Consider the following 18,172-nt stretch of genomic DNA (forward strand, 5'->3'; position numbering starts at 1 on the left):
GAGCACCTAACTAAGTATGGAATCCTCCAAAAAACCAGTTGTCCCTACACGCCTCAACAAAATGGAGTGGCGGAGAGGAAAAATCGACATTTGATGGAGGTGGCCCGTTCGATGATGTTTCATTCGAATGTCACCAAGAGGTTTTGGGGAGATGCGGTCATGACGGCGTGTTACTTGATCAATAGGACACCAACAAAAGTCTTAATTGACATATCACCTTATGAGGTACTGAACAAAATTAAACCATCTCTTGATCACTTACGTGTGTTTGGGTGTGTCTGTTTTGTCCTAGTACCTGGAGAACAAAGGAATAAACTTGAGGCTAAGAGCACTAGAAGCATGTTCATCGGCTATTCAACAAGTCAAAAAGGATACAAGTGTTATGATCCAATCACCGGCCGCACTCTCGTCTCAAGAGATGTAAAGTTCCTTGAACAACAAGGTTATTACGACAAGAAGGACTGGGAAGGTTTGAAAGACCTATCTCAGTCCAATTCTGACCGAGCAGCCAACTTGCGGTTTCTCCTTGACCATTTGGGCATCACCAAACCAACATCACTTGACAAACAAGATACCACAAGTGTTGATCCATTACCCGTGTCATCGAGTCAACCGGATGACGAACATGCTGGAAGTCCACCGTCTGTTCAGGAACCTGAGCCCATAGTACCGCCAACAACGTGGCCCCTACCAGACCAACAACCTTGACAGAAGACTACTTTACAAATGGTGAGGATAGGATAGATCCTCCGGATCAGTCAGACCAGCCTACTACCCAGCCACTACCTAGACGGAGCAACCGTATTAAGTCTCACCCGTCCACATGGAAGGATAAGAGGGTATACTACAACAATCAGGCTGTCGCCCACCCCATTCAGGCCGTGTGTTCGCTTGACCTTATTTCCTCGGATCATGCTGCTTTCCTTGGTAAGCTTGATGAGCACTTTGTGCCGCAAACCTACGAGGAAGCTAAGCAATATAAAGAATGGCTTGATACGGTGGAAGATGAAACAAAGGCGATGGTCAGGAACCTGACTTGGGACGAGGCCGATCTTCCTCAAGGTAAAAAGGTCGTCAGCTCCAAGTGGGTTTTTACTATTAAATATCTTAGCACTAGAGAAGTAGAGCGCTACAAAGCCCGCTTGGTGGCCCACGGTTTTACCCAAACCTATGGGCTTGACTATACGGACACATTTGCTCCGGTTGCCAAACTACACACCGTCCGGGTCGTCCTGTCCTTGGCCACTAATCTCTCGTGGGAAGTATGTCAAATGGACGTCAAGAACGCCTTTCTTCAGGGGGAGCTGACCGAGGAAGTGTACATGCACCCTCCACCAGGTTTAGAACACATTGTTGCCCCGGGTAAAGTTCTCCGGCTCCATAAGGCGATCTATGGCCTCAAACAATCTCCAAGGGCGTGGTACCACAAGCTAAGTTCTACACTGCGCACTAACGGCTTCCACCGGTCTGAGGCTGACCACACGCTGTTCACCCTCCGCACCAACTATGGTCGGGTCGTAGTTCTCATATATGTCGACGACATCATTATTACCGGTGATGATAAGGATGGTATCTCTGCTACTAAGACCCTTCTTAACTCTACTTTTGATATTAAAGATTTGGGGGAACTTCGATACTTCCTTGGGATAGAAATCTCTCGCTCTCCGGAGGGATTGTTTCTCTCTCAAAGGAAGTATACACTTAACCTTTTACATGAGACAGGTAAGATGGGAGCCAAACCGGTGTCCATGCCACTTGAGGAGGGTTACCAGGTCAAGCGAAAGGGGGAGAAGCTAACACCCGGTGCTCCGGTTAACAAGTCGCACGAGCCATACGAAGATGTGGGACGCTACCGTAGGCTGGTGGGCAAACTTATCTATCTTACGATCACGAGGCCGGACATATGCTATGCGGTGAATCAAGTCAGCCAACACATGACAACTCCAACTAACTTTGACTGGCAAACGCTTGAGCGGATCCTATGCTATCTCAAGGGGAGCCCGGGGGGAGGCATTTGGATGGGAAAGAACAACAATACGGAACTTGTAGGCTACTGTGATGCGGACTACGCGGGTGATACAATTGATAGGAGGTCCACGACAGGGTATTGTACATTTGTTGGAGGTAACCTAGTAACCTGGAAGTCGAAGAAACAGAAAGTTGTATCTCAATCAAGTGCTAAGTCTGAATATAGGGCTATGAAGAAGCTGACCAATGAGCTCACATGGCTCAAAGGCCTCCTTAAGGATCTTGGAGTGGAGGCGGATCAACCAATCACTATGCACTGTGACAATAAGGCAGCAATACATATAGCAACCAACCCGGTCTTCCATGAGAGGACTAAGCACATTGAGGTAGATTGTCATAAAGTGCGAGAAAAGATTGAAGAAGGCGTAGTCTTGCCATGCCACACTCCGAGTAAAGATCAGTTGGCTGACATTTTCACCAAGGCTACTAGTTCTCAAGTTTGCGAATACATCTACAGCAAGCTTGGACTAGTAGATCCCACACACCCATGAGAAAATCCTCTAAGCCATGGGGATCACACTCTTTTCCTTAGCATAGTTTTGTCCCATGTGGTTTTCTATGTTGAGGTTTTTAATGAGGTGATCCTTCATGGGTTCCAAGCTTAGCCGTTTCACTTGGCTAAGCTTGAGGGGGAGTATTGACCATGGAACTTTAGTGACCATGAACCTTTGGGGCTAGGCCGTATGGCACGGATGTCCGTACAGTCCGTGTACCCTTGCAATAAGGCCGAGCCTCTTAAGGTCACAAGGAGAGTGGAAGCAATGAGGTCCACCAAGGCCCATCATGTGTTCAAGAAGCTTCTAATCGAGCCGTTAGGAGGAAGGAGGAAGAACCGATCACATGTGGGCAAGTTGACTTAGGATATGTCGCTATCAAGCTTGGGAACGCTTCCCTCTCTCTCTTAATGTCTCTTTCTCTTGTTTCTATTTTCGTAAAGGAGGTCGCCCTAGTTGGCCTCCCTATTTTAGTTGTAGTCACATGTTGTAACACACACACTAATGAATATATCATTTTCTCTCATTATTCTCTTTGTCCTTCACCCATCAAACTCTCTTCACTCTTACAATTCTAAACCTAATTCCGCTTAAACCAACACCTATCACCTAGTTGTCGAGTGTAGAAGGGAAAACCCTAGTCTCCCTTGATATTTAAAGACATTAGACTACATTGTAACAATAACACTTATGTAATACAATTCTCTTTGTCGATTCTCTCTTCATGTCAATCACTTTACTTCCGCTTAAGTCTAACATGGTATCAGAGCAAGTTTCTCGATCTATGACACTCTAAACTTCCTCTTCTTAAGTCTATTCTACTCTATCTCTAGATACTCCTTACACTCTCTACACTCACTCCCTTATATACTCTCTACACTCACTCTCTTATATACTCCTCGCTATGGACACCACAAAGCCTATTGTAACTCCGGTAGTACTCAAGGGCTCAAACTACTTATTGTGGAAACGAACCACAAAGACCGCACTTAGTGGCCGGGGACTATGGATCCATGTTGAGACAAACCAGCTCCCCAAGAAGGCCATGAAGGAAGACGGTAAAGAAGAAACGGAAGAAGACAAGGAGGATGATCTTGAGAGGGAAGTCAAGTGGTTCCAAGAAGATCAAACCGTGCTTGCCATTCTTCAAAACTCGCTGGACGCTCCTATCCTTGAAGCATACTCCTATTGTGAGAAGGCAAGGGAGTTGTGGGAGACACTTGCGAACGTTTATGGAAACGTTACCAACTTGACTCGAGTATTTGAAGTCAAGAAGGCTATCAACGGTCTCCACCAAGAAGACTTGGAGTTCACGAAGCATTTTGGGAAGTTTAGGTCCTTATGGGCCGAACTAGAGATGCTCCAACCAAGCACCATTAATCCGGCTATCCTGAATGAGAGAAAAGAGCAGATAAGGTCTTTGGCCTCCTACTAATTCTCAATCGGGCATTTAACGACCTCATTAAACACATACTTAGAAGTGATAAGCTCCCAACACTCGAAGATGTGTGCTCTCAAGTTCAGAAAGAACAAGGCTCGCTTGGTCTCTTCAGCGGCAAGGAGGAGCTACTCACCGCCAACAAAGGAGTCTACAAGCATGAGGACAGGAAAGTTGTGGTGTGCGACCACTGTAAGAAAAGGGGTCATGTGAAGGACAAATGTTGGATCCTTCACCCTCATCTTAAGCCGGCGAAGTTCAAGGCAAATCTCTCACAAGAAGGGGCGAGTGGTCACAGTACCGGTCCTATGAACCAAGGAGGCGCAGCAGCTACGGCCATGGCAGCCTCCTATGGAGATCTTGTGAGGAAATCTGACTTGTAGGCTCTTATCAGATCCATCAACGCACTAAAGGAATCCGGTACCTCTTTCTTTGCTTCAAAACCTAGTAAATGTCTTGTTGTTGATTCAGGGGCTTCTCACCATATGATAAGTAATCCTAGTCTCATACACAACATAAAACCTACCCTAGGAAATGTTATTATTGCTAATGGGGATTGCATACCAGTTAAAGGAATAGGAGACTTGAAACTGTTTGATAAGAATTCAAAAGCTTTCTTTATGCCTAATTTTACCTCTAATCTCTTATCGGTTAAAAGAGCAACTACTGATTTAAACTGTTATACTATTTTTGGACCTAATAGTGTACATTTTCAGGATATTGAGACTGGCAAGATTCTTGGGAAAGGAGATGCTAGAGGAGATCTATATGTCCTAGAGAATGCTTCATCAAATTCACCTACATTATTTTCGCTTATATCGAGTCTTAGTAGTAATTCTAGTGATGTGTGGCATGCTAGACTAGGCCATCCTCACTCTAGAGCATTTGAATTAATGTTGCCTAATGTTTCCTTTGATAATTCAAGTTGTGAGTCTTGTATTCTTGGAAAACATTGCAAGTCTATTTTTCCTAAATCTACTACTATCTATGAACATTGCTATGATTTAGTGCATTCTGATGTGTGGACTTCTCCTTGTCAATCTAGAGATAATAACAAGTATTTTGTGACTTTTATTGATGAAAAATCTAAGTACACATGGCTTACATTGTTACCTTTCAAAGATAGAGTCTATGATGCCTTTGTTAACTTTCAGAATTATGTGACTAATCACTTTAATGCTAAAATAAAGGTACTAAGATCAGATAATGGAGGAGAATACACAAGTCACAAACTCAAAGAACATTTAGCAAAGCATGGCATACTCCAACAAACAAGTTGTCCCTACATGCCCCAACAAAATGGTGTAGCTGAAAGAAAAAATCAACATCTCATAGAGGTGGCAAGATCGATGATGTTCCATACCAATGTCACCAAACGGTTTTGGGGTGATGCCGTGATGATGGCGTGTTATTTAATCAATAAGAAACCAACAAAAGTCTTACAAGACCTGTCTCCATGTGAGGTACTGAACAAGGTTAAACCCTCTCTTACGCACTTACGTGTAATTGGTTGCGTATGTTTTGTTCTTATCCCAGGTGAACAAAGGAGTAAGCTCGACGCCAAGAGCACTAGGTGCATGTTTATAGGCTACTCGTCAAGCCAAAAGGGGTATAAGTGCTATGACCCCTCCACTGGCCGTACTCTTCTCTCTAGGGATGTGAAATTCCTTGAAGGTCAAGGTTACTTTGAAAAGAAAGATTGGGAAAGCTTGAAGGACCTATCTCACTCTCCTTCGGACCGGGCCACCAACTTACGCTTTCTTCTCAATCACCTCGATCTCACTACATCTCCTGATCTGACGCAGTTCTCCCCAGCCTCCTCATCGGCTCCTAGTGAATCCCAACCAGGGAACATTGATGTTCATGAGGATGTTCCATCTCAACCAATGGAGGACATCTTTGCATCTGAACCTATACCAATAACCGATGTACCCACCACGACACCAAAAGATGAGCTGGCTCCAACAAACGACCATGAGGCCACAATAACTAATCCACAGCCAACATCTTTACCTCGGAGAAGTGAACGCCTCAAGTTTCACCCCTCTACTTGGAAAAATAAGTGTGTCTACTTCAACAATCAAGCGGTCGCTCATCCAATTCAGGTTGTTTGTTCACTTGCCCTGTTCCCTCCTGATCATGCGGCCTTCCTAGGCATACTTGACGACCATTTCATTCCTCAGACGTATGATGAAGCAAAAGAACACCAAGTGTGGGTTGATGCTGTGGCGGATGAAACTGGCGCTATGGTCCGGAACCATACGTGGGACGAAGCGGACCTCCCTAAAGGAAAGAAGGCTGTCAGTTCTAAATGGGTCTTTACTATCAAATTTTTGAGTAACGGTGATATTGAGCGTCACAAAGCTTGCCCGGTGGCTCGGGGGTTCACTCAAACGTATGGCACCGACTACACGGACACCTTTGCTCCGGTCGCCAAACTTCACACTGTTCGAGTTGTCCTCTCTTTGGCCACCAATTTGTCTTGGGATCTTTGGCAAATGGATGTCAAGAACGCCTTTCTTCAGGGGGAGCTTGAGGATGAAGTGTACATGCGTCCACCTCCTGGCCTAGAAGACATAGTCGCTCCCGGAAAGGTTCTCCGTCTACGCAAGGCAATCTATGGCCTGAAACAGTCTCCACGTGCCTGGTATCACAAGCTCAGCTCCACTCTTCGGAGTAATGGTTTTTGTCGTTCTGAAGCTGATCATACTCTCTTCTCTCGCCGCACCATCGGTGGTCTCGTGGTGGTCCTTATCTATGTTGATGATATTATTGTCTCCAGTGACGATAAGGACGGTATTAAGGAAACTAAAGCCTTTCTTCATTCTCAATTTGATATTAAAGACCTTGGTGAGCTGAAATATTTTCTTGGCATTGAGATATATCGCTCCTCGGAGGGATTATTTCTGTCTCAAAGAAAATACGCTCTTGATCTTTTAAGTGAGACAGGTAAACTTGGTGTAAAACCGGCCCCTACACCACTTGACGACGGCTATCAGGCCAAGCGAAAGGAGGCGCACAAGAGGACCATCGGACAAGAGGCCCCGCTTGATCCATTGGACGCACCATATGATGATGTGACGCGATATAGGCGTCTTGTAGGTAAGTTGATTTACCTTACTATCACACGACCTGATCTATGTTATGCTGTGAACCAGGTGAGCCAATTCATGAAGGCGCCTACCAAATATCATTGGACCATGGTGGAAAGGATCCTAGGCTATCTCAAAGGAAGTCCGGGCCAAGGTATATGGATGGGAAAGAACTCCAATACCGAGATCGTTGGCTACTGTGATGCAGACTACGCCGGCGATACATTAGATAGACGCTCAACCATGGGATACTGCACGTTCATTGGTGGGAATCTGGTCACATGGAAATCCAAGAAACAAAAGGTGGTGTCGTGTTCGAGTGCTGAAGCCGAGTATAGAGCTATGAGGAAGCTCACCAACGAGCTAACATGGCTAAAGGCACTCCTCAAGGATCTTGGTATCGAGTCGAAGAAGCCAATCATCATGCACTACAACAATAAAGCGGCTATTCACATCGCAACCAACTCAGTCTTCCATCAGAGAACTAAGCACATTGAAGTAGATTGCCACAAAGTTCGAGAGAAGATTGAAGAGGGGATAACACTTCCGTGCCACACTCGGAGTGAGGATCAACTGGCCGATATATTCACTAAGGCTGCATGTCCAAAGGTTTGCATACACATCTATAGCAAACTTGGACTTGTAGACCTCACTCGCCCATGATCGACTTCTCTAACACATGGACATCACACTCTTTTTCCCTTAACATAGTTTTGTCCCATGAGGTCTTCTATGTTAAGGTTTTTAATGAGGTGATGCTTCATGGGTTCCAAGCTTAGCCATTTCATAAGGCTAAGCTTGAGGGGGAGTATTGATCATGTTCTAGCTATGTCCGTACGGCCGTCCGTACAGTCGTCCGTACGTGTGTCCAATAAGGCTGACTACCATCGACGTATGGAGTAGAGATGAGGCCTTACCATATGTGAAAGCCCAAGAGAAGGATCTCGAAGTCTCCTTGTATTCGTTAATGGATAAGGTCACGGGTTGCTTCACGTTAGGAGACCAAGACAAGTCACTTTCACCATTGGGATCTGCTTATTCTCTCTCTCTATGTCCATATCACCTAGTTGTCGAGTGTAGAAGGGAAAAACCTAGTCTCCCTAGATATTTAAAGACATTAGACTGCATTGTAACAATAACACTTATGTAATACAATTCTCTTTGTCGATTCTCTCTTCATGTCTATCACTTTACTTCCGCTTAAGTCTAACATCTAGGGACAGAATGTGTGAAAATCCAATGTATTTGACTAATTATAAGAGTTTACGATGAATTTGGAGTATTTGACAACAGTTAAACCCGTTTTATCCCAAAACAGGCTTAAACCGAGAAAACAGGCTAAAAGCGAGAGAAAACATTGATACAAAGCATTAATGATGTTCATATATTTTACCCTGTTTTCCCTTTTGCATCTTTTGCTATCCATTTTGACTGTTAGGGATCTATGATGAGTTTTTCCTTGTTAGCTTGTTTTATTCACTAGACTAGGATCAATGCCTAAGTTAATAGTACTTTGATGCTAGTTGAGTGGTTAGAAGCATAAGATTGAACCAAGCCTTGAATTCCTGCATTGCATTTGGTCTAAATTGAAGCATGTTGTGATTTGACACCATTTCCTACTTATAAGAACTTAATATTGACTGTTAAATATCAATGTGTGCATTGCTTTAAACTCATGGATATCATATACATATTTGGATCATCTTTCTCCTTTTTACCACTCTTGTTGATCCAAGTAGCTGATTGAATCATTAAAATCAGTTTCCAATTCCCTTAACCAACCCTTCTTTCAAGCCATGTTTATTCTTGAGTGTGTGAGGCCTTTTTGGGATTGAGCTTGGTAGAAAGTGTTAGGTTTGAACTGACAAGAATAATGCCTTGTGTAGTTCTAGTTTGCATTTTCCAAACTTGATAGGACTAGGTGATTTCATTGTTGGGTTTGGGATTTGGTTGTTTGAAAAAGAAAGAAAAGAAAAGAGGAAAAGAGAAAGAAAAGGTTAGAGTCTTTAGGAGGGGAATGTGTTTAAGTAAAATCAAAGTCTAGTGAAAGAATGGGAAGTATGATATTGTTTAAAGATGGTTTCAGTCAAAGAAAATAAAGAATCTCCCATTCCACTAGAAAGATCAAATAAGAAACCTCTCCTAAGACTTTAAAATCAAAAGAGAAAAGGGTGAAAGAGAAGAGAAGAAGTTAAAGGGTTGCACTAGGATCAATTGGGTTTAGATTGATAGGATAAACACTTTGGGTGCCTTTGGGTAGACAAGGTTTTGTTCTTGTATGTGTCTAAGTGTTCTTACCTTTAGCATTCTTCTAAAGCTCAATCCATTTTTATGAGAGAACCTTGGTATTGATAAGCCCCACTCTAAAGAGAGACCATCATTGTCTCTAAACCTTTTACTACCAAGCTAAATGAGTTTAAGCATTGCATAGAATTGATTCATGTTCTTGATTAATGAATATTAAAGGAAATGGTTGATTTGAATGCATGTGGACATCTAAGGCTCAAATCAGTAAGGGTTGTGATATGCTTGTCTAAAATCTTAAAGTACAGCTCATTCAACTTGCATCATAGTACTAGTAACTTGGACATTGATTCTAGATGGTCTATTTGCAAGCTTTAGGAGCTGAGATCCCACTTTCAAACCTCACCTACCTTCTTATGTCTTGTTCATTTGCTTGAGGGCAAGCAAAGACTAAGTTTGGGGGTGTTGATGTTCATATATTTTACCCTGTTTTCTCTTAATATACTCACATCTTTTGCATCTTTTGCTATCCATTTTGACCATTATTGCATAGCTTTAGGACTACTCTTGCATTAGAGTTTAGTTGCATTGCATTTACATCTTTTCATGCATAAACAGGTGATTTTGGAGCTTAAGGAGCATGGAAGCAATGCTGAGGAGAAGTGAAGCAATCATGAGGAGAAATCAAGAGAGCTAAGGCTGAAGAACCAAGGTCCGGAGTCCAACTCGCCTGCCCACTCGACCAGACACTCGACCGTGTGCTGAGAGGGACTCGACCGAGTGGGAGGAGCACAAGAGGAGCCAACTCGACCGGTCACTCGACCGAGCACCAGGTCGAGTTGGTCGAGCCGCCTGGCTATTTTGTCTTTTAGCGTTTTTAGGACTTCCACTACTTTTTCTATATAAGGGCTTGTACCTGCAGCCACCAAAGGAGTCCAGCTTTTTAGAGAGTCAAAAACCTAGTTTTTACCTTTTTTAGAATTATTCCTTTTGCACTCTTATTTTCCTAAGATCTTGTACTTCTTTTAAAGGAGAAAAAGACTAAATTCTTCAATATTGTTGGTTTCATAACTTTCTTAATATTGAGAATTTGAGTTTGGTTCTTTCTTCAATATTGTAGATCTTTGATTTATTTTTCTAATGATGCAAGTTTCAGTATTTTCTGGGTTTATGACTTTGTTGTTCATCATGTGTTCTTGTGAGTAGTTGCTTAGGATCTTGAGGATGGGTTCGGCTGGATTGTGTTTGAGGTTTGTTTGATTTGGTCAAGCTTGATTGTTGTTGATCTCTTCTAGGCTAGATTTTCTTAATGCTGATCCTATATCTGAGAGGGTAGGATCTGATTTCAAGCCTCTTAGCATCACACCAATATCTAAGGAGCATAGATAAGGCTAGATCTAGAGACTATCATTAGGCTTGCTAAGAGATTAGAAGTATTGTTTGATTTTTGACATATTGCTTAATGCCTGCTTGTGTAGATTCTTTACTTTGTGAGAACAAGTCTAGAGATGCATGAGTTTGATTGTTTCTTGCCATGAGAGTGGATTAAACATGTCTTAGAAATATATGTCTAGAGATTAGCTCAAGTTGTTTGAGATTTGTTGACCAAGTTAGATGACCTCAATCATAGTACAGCCCATGAATCCCTCCTCAAGACTTTCCTTGTTTATTGATTTCTTAGCTTAAATCCTGTTGTTTGATCGTTGTTTGATTTGCTTTTGGTATTGCTCTGTTTTTCTTGTGTTGCTCTGATTTGCGTATTTGTCCAGCTCGACCCTGCACTCGATCTACACTCGATCAAGTGCTTGCTCGAGTTCCAACCCAGAACTTGTGTTTATGATTAGTGTTTGTCCTGTTTCACTCTAGTTGCATTTCTGTCGCATTCATTTAGTATCCTGTTCATTACTTACCTTGCATTAGTTCAATACTTGCATTATCATAGTTTCTATTTATGTTTTAGCTTCATAATTGTCATAGTCATTCTGTTCCATTTGCATTTAGCTCCTAGTTCTTGTAGTTTTACTTTCTGCATTTTACATTTCATCATAGAATTGTTAGTGACAAACAACCTTTACATCTGTCTTGACTTAGACTCATATGCACATCTTGATTGATCACAAACACTCAGATTGGATTGACACCTCTTATACTACAACTGCATAAGGGGAATTGAAACACCTTGCCATCCATTCAGTTCATATCTCATATATCATCCCATCTCATCACACCACACACAAAAAGATCGGTTTCAATTTGGCGTTGTTGCCCATTTGAGTTTGTTTTGTGACATTTAGGATCATTATTAGTCTAAGATTAAGTTCGTTTATACACTTGTGAAGTTATTGAACTCGAATCTTCTTTTGCTTGGCTGTCTTGAGTTTCAGGTACCCACTCGACCGAGTAGTGATCGAGCACTTGATCGAGTCAGAGGCCGGATCCAAATAGCCATCACTTCCCAGTCAACTCGACCACCCACATGAGCCTGCGCTCGACCGTGTACCTGTTCGAGTCTGTACTCGAGTTTGTTGATGCATACAAGGTCAAAAGGCAAAGACATTCTTCAAAGGCCTATTGACAACATCCACAGGCTACAACAGGGTTTGAGACATAAGCAAAGAAGATTAGTTCAAGAACAAGAAGAACAAGTAGTCATGGAGCAGCAAGATAACCATGCTCATAGACCTAGACACATTGGTGTTGGGGATGCACCTAACACACACAACAAAAGAGCTGGTATTGTGCCTCGTGTTGTGGCCAATAATAATTATGAAATCAAGAGTGGATTGATCTCCATGATACAAGCCAACAAATTTCATGGGTTGCCAATGGAGGATCCTCTAGATCACCTTGATGAGTTTGACAAAATATGTGGACTCACAAAAATCAATGGAGTAAGTGAAGATGGCTTCAAGTTAAGGCTATTCCCATTTTCCCTTGGAGGCAAAGCTCATCTATGGGAGAAGACTCTTCCTACTGGAGCTATAACCACATGGGATGCATGCAAGAAAGCTTTTCTGGCCAAGTTCTTCTCCAATGCAAGGACTGCTAGGTTGAGGAATGAAATTTCTGGGTTTGCTCAAAGGAATAATGAGAGCTTTTGTGAAGCTTGGGAGAGGTTTAAAGGATTCTAGACTCAGTGTCCTCACCATGGCTTCAGCAATGAGTCCCTTCTAAGCACTTTGTATAGAGGAGTGCTTCCCAAGATAAGAATGCTTCTTGATACAGATTCAAATGGCAACTTCCTCAACAAGAATGCGGAAGAAGGATGAGAATTGGTTGAGAACCTTGCTCAATCAGATGGTAATTATAATGAAGATTATGATAGAACCATAAGGATCCCCTCCATTGATCAAGAGGACAAATACAAGCAGGATTTAAAGATGGTCAATGAGAAGCTTGACAAGATTCTCCTAAGCCAGTCAAAAACCATTCACTTTATTGGTGAAGAAGAAGCTCTAGTCCAAGAAGGAGATAGGGAGTTTGCTGAGTTGTGTTATATGCAGAACCAAGGAGGAGGATACAAAGGCTACAACCAAGGTGGAGGATTCAAGCAGAACAACCTCTCTTATAGGAGCACTAATGTAGCCAACCCTCAAGACCAAGTCTATCCACCTCCTCAGCCTCAACAACAGACCAACTATGCACCTAAGTAGCACCAACAAGTGTTCCAGCCCCAATTGTGTCCCCCACCAGGGTTTCAGACTAACCAAGGCCAGGACCAAGACCTAAGAGCAATGATACAACAACTGTTGATTGGGCAAACCAATGGAAAGATTGAGGAAGCCAAACAGTTTGCTGAGTTGAATCAAAGGTTAACATCACAGTATAATGATCTCAATATGAAGTTTGAAGGTCTGAACTCAAGAGTGAAGTATATGGAGAGCAATATAGCATCTACTTCAGCTTAAAAAGCCACCCAACTCCCTGGAAAAGCAGTTCAAAACCCAAGGGAGTTTACTGCCAAAGCCATTCATATCTTTGAAGAAGAAGTCACTGGGGACAGTGAAGTTCAAGTTGGGGAGGATTGGTCATTTTTTTGAAGCTCAAATTGAAGTCTGTGCAAAGCAGTCTGAATCTGGTATTGCACTCGACCAGGTGCTCGAGCAAGCACTCGACCGAGTGAGTGTTCGAGTGGTCGATCGAGCTGAAGAGTCAGAAGTTGTCAAGCCTGCTAAGTACATCCCTCATGCTTACAAACCGCCTCTACCATTCCCAGGACGTTTCAAGGCACAAAAGCTTAAGGAATTAAGGGAAATCATTGAGAAAAAACAAATGTTGGCTTTGCAACAAGAGGAAGAGAAAGCTTTGAAGGAAGAGGTTGTGATTGAGAAACAAGAAGAAGTGATGGCCATACAAGAGATTATCATTGCTTACCAAGAAGAAGAGAGAGGACCTGCCTTGGAACAGTATGATCCATATCCTCTCTATAAGGATTTTTTGCTTGATTTATCAAAGAAGAAGGCTCAAGCTCAAGATGAGAAGGATCTTGAAGACCTTGGAGTAGTAATCATCCCAATTAAGCTTAAGGATCCAGGTCCATTCTATCTGCTTTGCACACTTAGCTATCTTCACTACAACCAGTGCTTATGTGACTTGGGAGCATCTATCAGTGTGATGCCCTATTCTATAGCACAAAAGTTTGGGCACACTGACTTCAAGTCCACCAACCTTCATATATGCCTAGTTGATGGTTCAAACAGAGATGTGGTTGGCAAGTTGGAGAATATTCCAGTCAAGATAGGAAGAGCAAGGGTTCATACAGATTTTGTGGTATTGGAGATGGACAAGGAACCTGAAGATCCTATCATCCTTGGGAGGTCATTCTTAACCACAGTTGGAGCTGTTATTGATGTGAAGGAAGGTCTTGTGACCTTGAACATTTCTAAGGGTATAGCTATGAAGTTTAACATCTATAACCCAACCAACCTTCCTACCATTGATGATCAACCTTTTACTATCAAGGACAAATGTGGTCATGAAGGTTTAAGTGAAGAGGCAACTCCAAAGGACAATCTCTATCTTCAAGAAGATTCTGTGGAAAAGCTTAAGAGGTCAGTTCAAGAGTTGACTGGTGTGGTTAAAGATCTCCAAGTCAAGCTAAACAAGAGGTCTTTGAGTATAGCAAGACCAAGGCTCAAAATCAAGAAGAAATATGGTTTGTGTGTTAAGGGTGAGGTGATCAAGGATCAGACTCACAGTGATCAAGAAGTACCAGGGAGGATTTCATCACCTCCTTGGTATCTAAACAAAGCCTAAGAAGGCAACCAAAGTCAAGCTTAGTGACTCTAAACAAGCTCACTAGGGAGGAAGTCCCTAAGGTATCTTTTGTAAATATGCTTTATTTTCTTAGTAGTTTTGATGTGTTTTCTTTTATGTTTATGTTGGACAGGCCTTTCAATGAAAGTGTAGATGGGTATGGAGAGATTTGGACTTGGGGAAGGAGATTCGCAAGCCCACTCGACCAGCCCACGAGAGGTACTCGACCGAATTGGAAAAGAAGTAAGGCCCACTCGATTCTCATTTCTCTAGAATGATCGAGTGGAGGGAAGAAAAAGAAGAAAAATTTTGAAATTTCAAACTTTGGCCAAGGAGCTTGACTACGTGCTGGTCGAGTGTGGGGTCGAGTGGCAGCAAAAAGCAGGTCAAAGATTCCCATTTCAAATTTGAATGGTATGGACGCTCCACCCTTGTTTCCTTGTCCCCTTAGCTTCTTTAAATAGAGCCTTACACGATCTTATATCTCTCGCACTCTCTCATTTGCTCAAAATAACTAAAATCAAGTTTTAAAATCTCTCTCAAAGTTCATCATTTGCTCAAGCTTAGCTCTTTTAAGTTTTTGGGTCACTAACCTATTAACCTTAAGCTTTGAGTCTATTCCCTTCAGTTCTATTCGAAAATGTCTTCAAGGATTACTAGGAAGTCTCAACAAGCGGCTGCAAGCTCAATGGAACGTTGTGATGATCGCCTACAGTCAAGAAGAGAAGCTGGAAGAACCACTCGACGCCCCACTCGAGCATGCACTCGACCGAGTGGAGGTCCGAGTGGTCGATCGAGTCATATGCCGTTTTCAAGAACTCAGTCAGCTGAGGAAGATCCTGAGAGAACCGAAAGTGAAAACGAAAGGGAGCCAACTCTTAGTGAGTTCATGAGGAGAAACAAGGCCAAGGGGAAGAGGTCAGCAGTTGAGATTGAACAAGAGGAGATTGAAAGTGAAAGTGAGGAAGAAAGTGAAGAAGAAGAGTTAGAGGATGATGGAGAGGCAGAATCTTGTGGATTGACAAAGAGGCAACTTTATGAAGCCTTCATGAGAATGGAGTTCCTGGGAACTAGGTATCCACACAAGGAAACCATGGAGAAGCTAGCCATTGATGAAGATGTGGAGTATCTTTTTGAGAAAAGCAACCTAACCAAGTTCATGGGGCTTTGCATGGAGGGGTATAAAGAAGAAAGTTGTGAGTTTCTAGCCACAGTCAAGCTGCACACATATGCAAGGAAGGATGATGAGTTTGGAGCTGGTCATATTGCTTTCACAATCAAGGGGAAGAACTATGAGCTTTCATTGAAGAAGATAGCAAATGTGTTTGGTTTTGAAGTTAGTAGTAATAGGAGCTTGATGATACCAAGAGAGGAGCTCTATGCCATTTGGGAAACCATTGGAGACAACATCACCTATTCATCCTCCAAGACCAAGAGTTCAAAGATAAGAAGCCCAGTCCTAAGGTACTTCCACAAGGCCTTAGCAAATACATTCTTTGCTAGGAAGGAGACTGGAAATCTCAATGAGGGTGAGCTCAAGATAATTGACATGGCTCTCAATGGAATCATCCTTGAGGCAAGAAATGGAACCATCATTCTTGGGACCACTGTGGAGACTGACCTTGCAATGGTGCTCATTGGCCACATGATATATTTGAGAAGTTGGGTAGGCAAGCTACAAAACAAAGGGTCAAGAGGAGCCTTAGCCATTGGAGGCATCATCACTCCAATACTACAAGCTGCCAAGGTCCCACTTAGAGGAGAGAAGGTTTTGCCAAGATGGATTGACTCAAGCTACCTCACCTCTACTCTCATATTGGCCAAGGAAATACATCAAGGAAATCACAACTTCAACTTTGAGCTTCCAACAATTGGGAAAAAACAGTTGATCTTACCTAACCAAGAGCTCACCACCATTCAAGAAGGAGCAAACATTGACTTTTGGCCAGCTGATCAGTTCTTGTTTGATGGGATAGTTCAACCTAGAGTTGATGAAGCTGGAGATGTACAAATTGTTGATGGGGAGGAGCAATTTTACTTTGAAGATTATGAGTCCAACCCAAGCGATAGTAGAGGAGTGAGAGAGACTACCAAGAGGTTGACTCTCCTACAAAAGTGGAGCAAGTGGCATGGGAAGAGGTTTGATAAGCTTAAGAAGAAGGTGACCAATATGGGTAAGTCCATCAAGGGCCTAAAAAAGGAGATTGCTGAGATGAAGAGTGCAAACTCATCTCCAAGCCATTCAAGTCCTTTGAGGAGGAGTAGCTTAACTAGAGCACTCTCAAGAGTTGCAAACCCTGTGGAACCAGCTAGAGCTTCAATGTACGAGCCAAATCAGAGGAAAAGGAGTTCAAGTAGCCGAGAACAACAATTTTTGAGGCACTCGACCGAGCACCCCAGATGCACTCGGCCGAGTTCCAGCCCAGATCACCTTATGGCTTCCCGCCTCCAGCTGCTTATCCAGGATATCCAGGTTACCCTCCCATCCCACCCCAGTACTTCATGGATCCAGCACTCTACCAGCAGTTCTACCAGCAGCAAGGTCAGAATTTTGACACTCGCGGTCCAGCTCGACCCCCCAACTCGAGCACGTACTCGACCGAGTCCCGGTCGATTCCCATCGTCGAGCTGCCCCAATCTCCACCTCCAAGTCATCAACAAGACCCCAACTACACTTTTGACAGCATGCAAGAGGATGTGGACAGTTTCTTCTCCAATCCTTGAGGTACCACTATCACCTTCCCTTGTAAATACCATTGCATTTGATGTTGTGTTTTGTTTTTGATCTTGAATCCTCTTACAAATTTCATTCACACAGAGGACTGTGTGATTTAAGTTTGGGGGAGGGTTTGAGATAGCATTTGATATTGTGTTTTGTTTTCTTATTTCAAAATTTTAGCATCATCATGTTAGCATCTAAGGCATAGAAAAACCTTAAAAATTTGAATTTTTTTGCAAAAATCTTTATAAAAAAAGAGTGTTCATGTAGTTTGCATTGCATAATAGCATCTTGTTTAGCATGCTTCATGTAGGATTGTATAATATTTGCATTAGGGATCTATGATGAGTTTTGCCTTGTTAGCTTGTTTTATTCACTAGACTAGGATCAATGCCCAAGTTAATGGTACTTTGATGCTAGTTGAGTGGTTAGAAGCATAAGATTGAACCAAGCCTTGAATTCCTGCATTGCATTTGGTCTAAATTGAAGCATGTTGTGATTTGACACCATTTCCTACTTATAAGAACTTAATATTGACTGTTAAATATCAATGTGTGCATTGCTTTAAACTCATGGATATCATATACATATTTGGATCATCTTTCTCCTTTTTACCACTCTTGTTGATCCAAGTAGCTGATTGAATCATTAAAATCAGTTTCCAATACCCTTAACCAACCCTTCTTTCAAGCCATGTTTATCCTTGAGTGTGTGAGGCCTTTTTGGGATTGAGCTTGGTAGAAAGTGTTAGGTTTGAACTGACAAGAATAATGCCTTGTGTAGTTCTAGTTTGCATTTTCCAAACTAGATAGGACTAGGCGATTTCATTGTTGGGTTTGGGATTTGGTTGTTTGAAAAAGAAAGAAAAGAAAAGAGGAAAGGAGAAAGAAAAGGTTAGAAT

At 42.5% G+C, this 18,172-nt stretch overlaps 1 non-coding gene across 1 annotated transcript; it reads right to left on the reverse strand.

Moving 5' to 3' along the window:
• Positions 1-12,343: 12,343 nt before the first annotated feature.
• On the reverse strand, positions 12,344-12,450 carry LOC147936246 (small nucleolar RNA R71). Its single transcript, XR_015569724.1, has one exon. It is a non-coding gene; the product is annotated as a small nucleolar RNA R71 (small nucleolar RNA).
• Positions 12,451-18,172: the final 5,722 nt, after the last annotated feature.

The sequence above is a fragment of the Camelina sativa genome, chromosome 10 (assembly GCF_030686135.1).
Source record: "Camelina sativa cultivar CO46 ecotype springtype chromosome 10, ASM3068613v1".
NCBI lineage: Eukaryota > Viridiplantae > Streptophyta > Magnoliopsida > Brassicales > Brassicaceae > Camelina > Camelina sativa.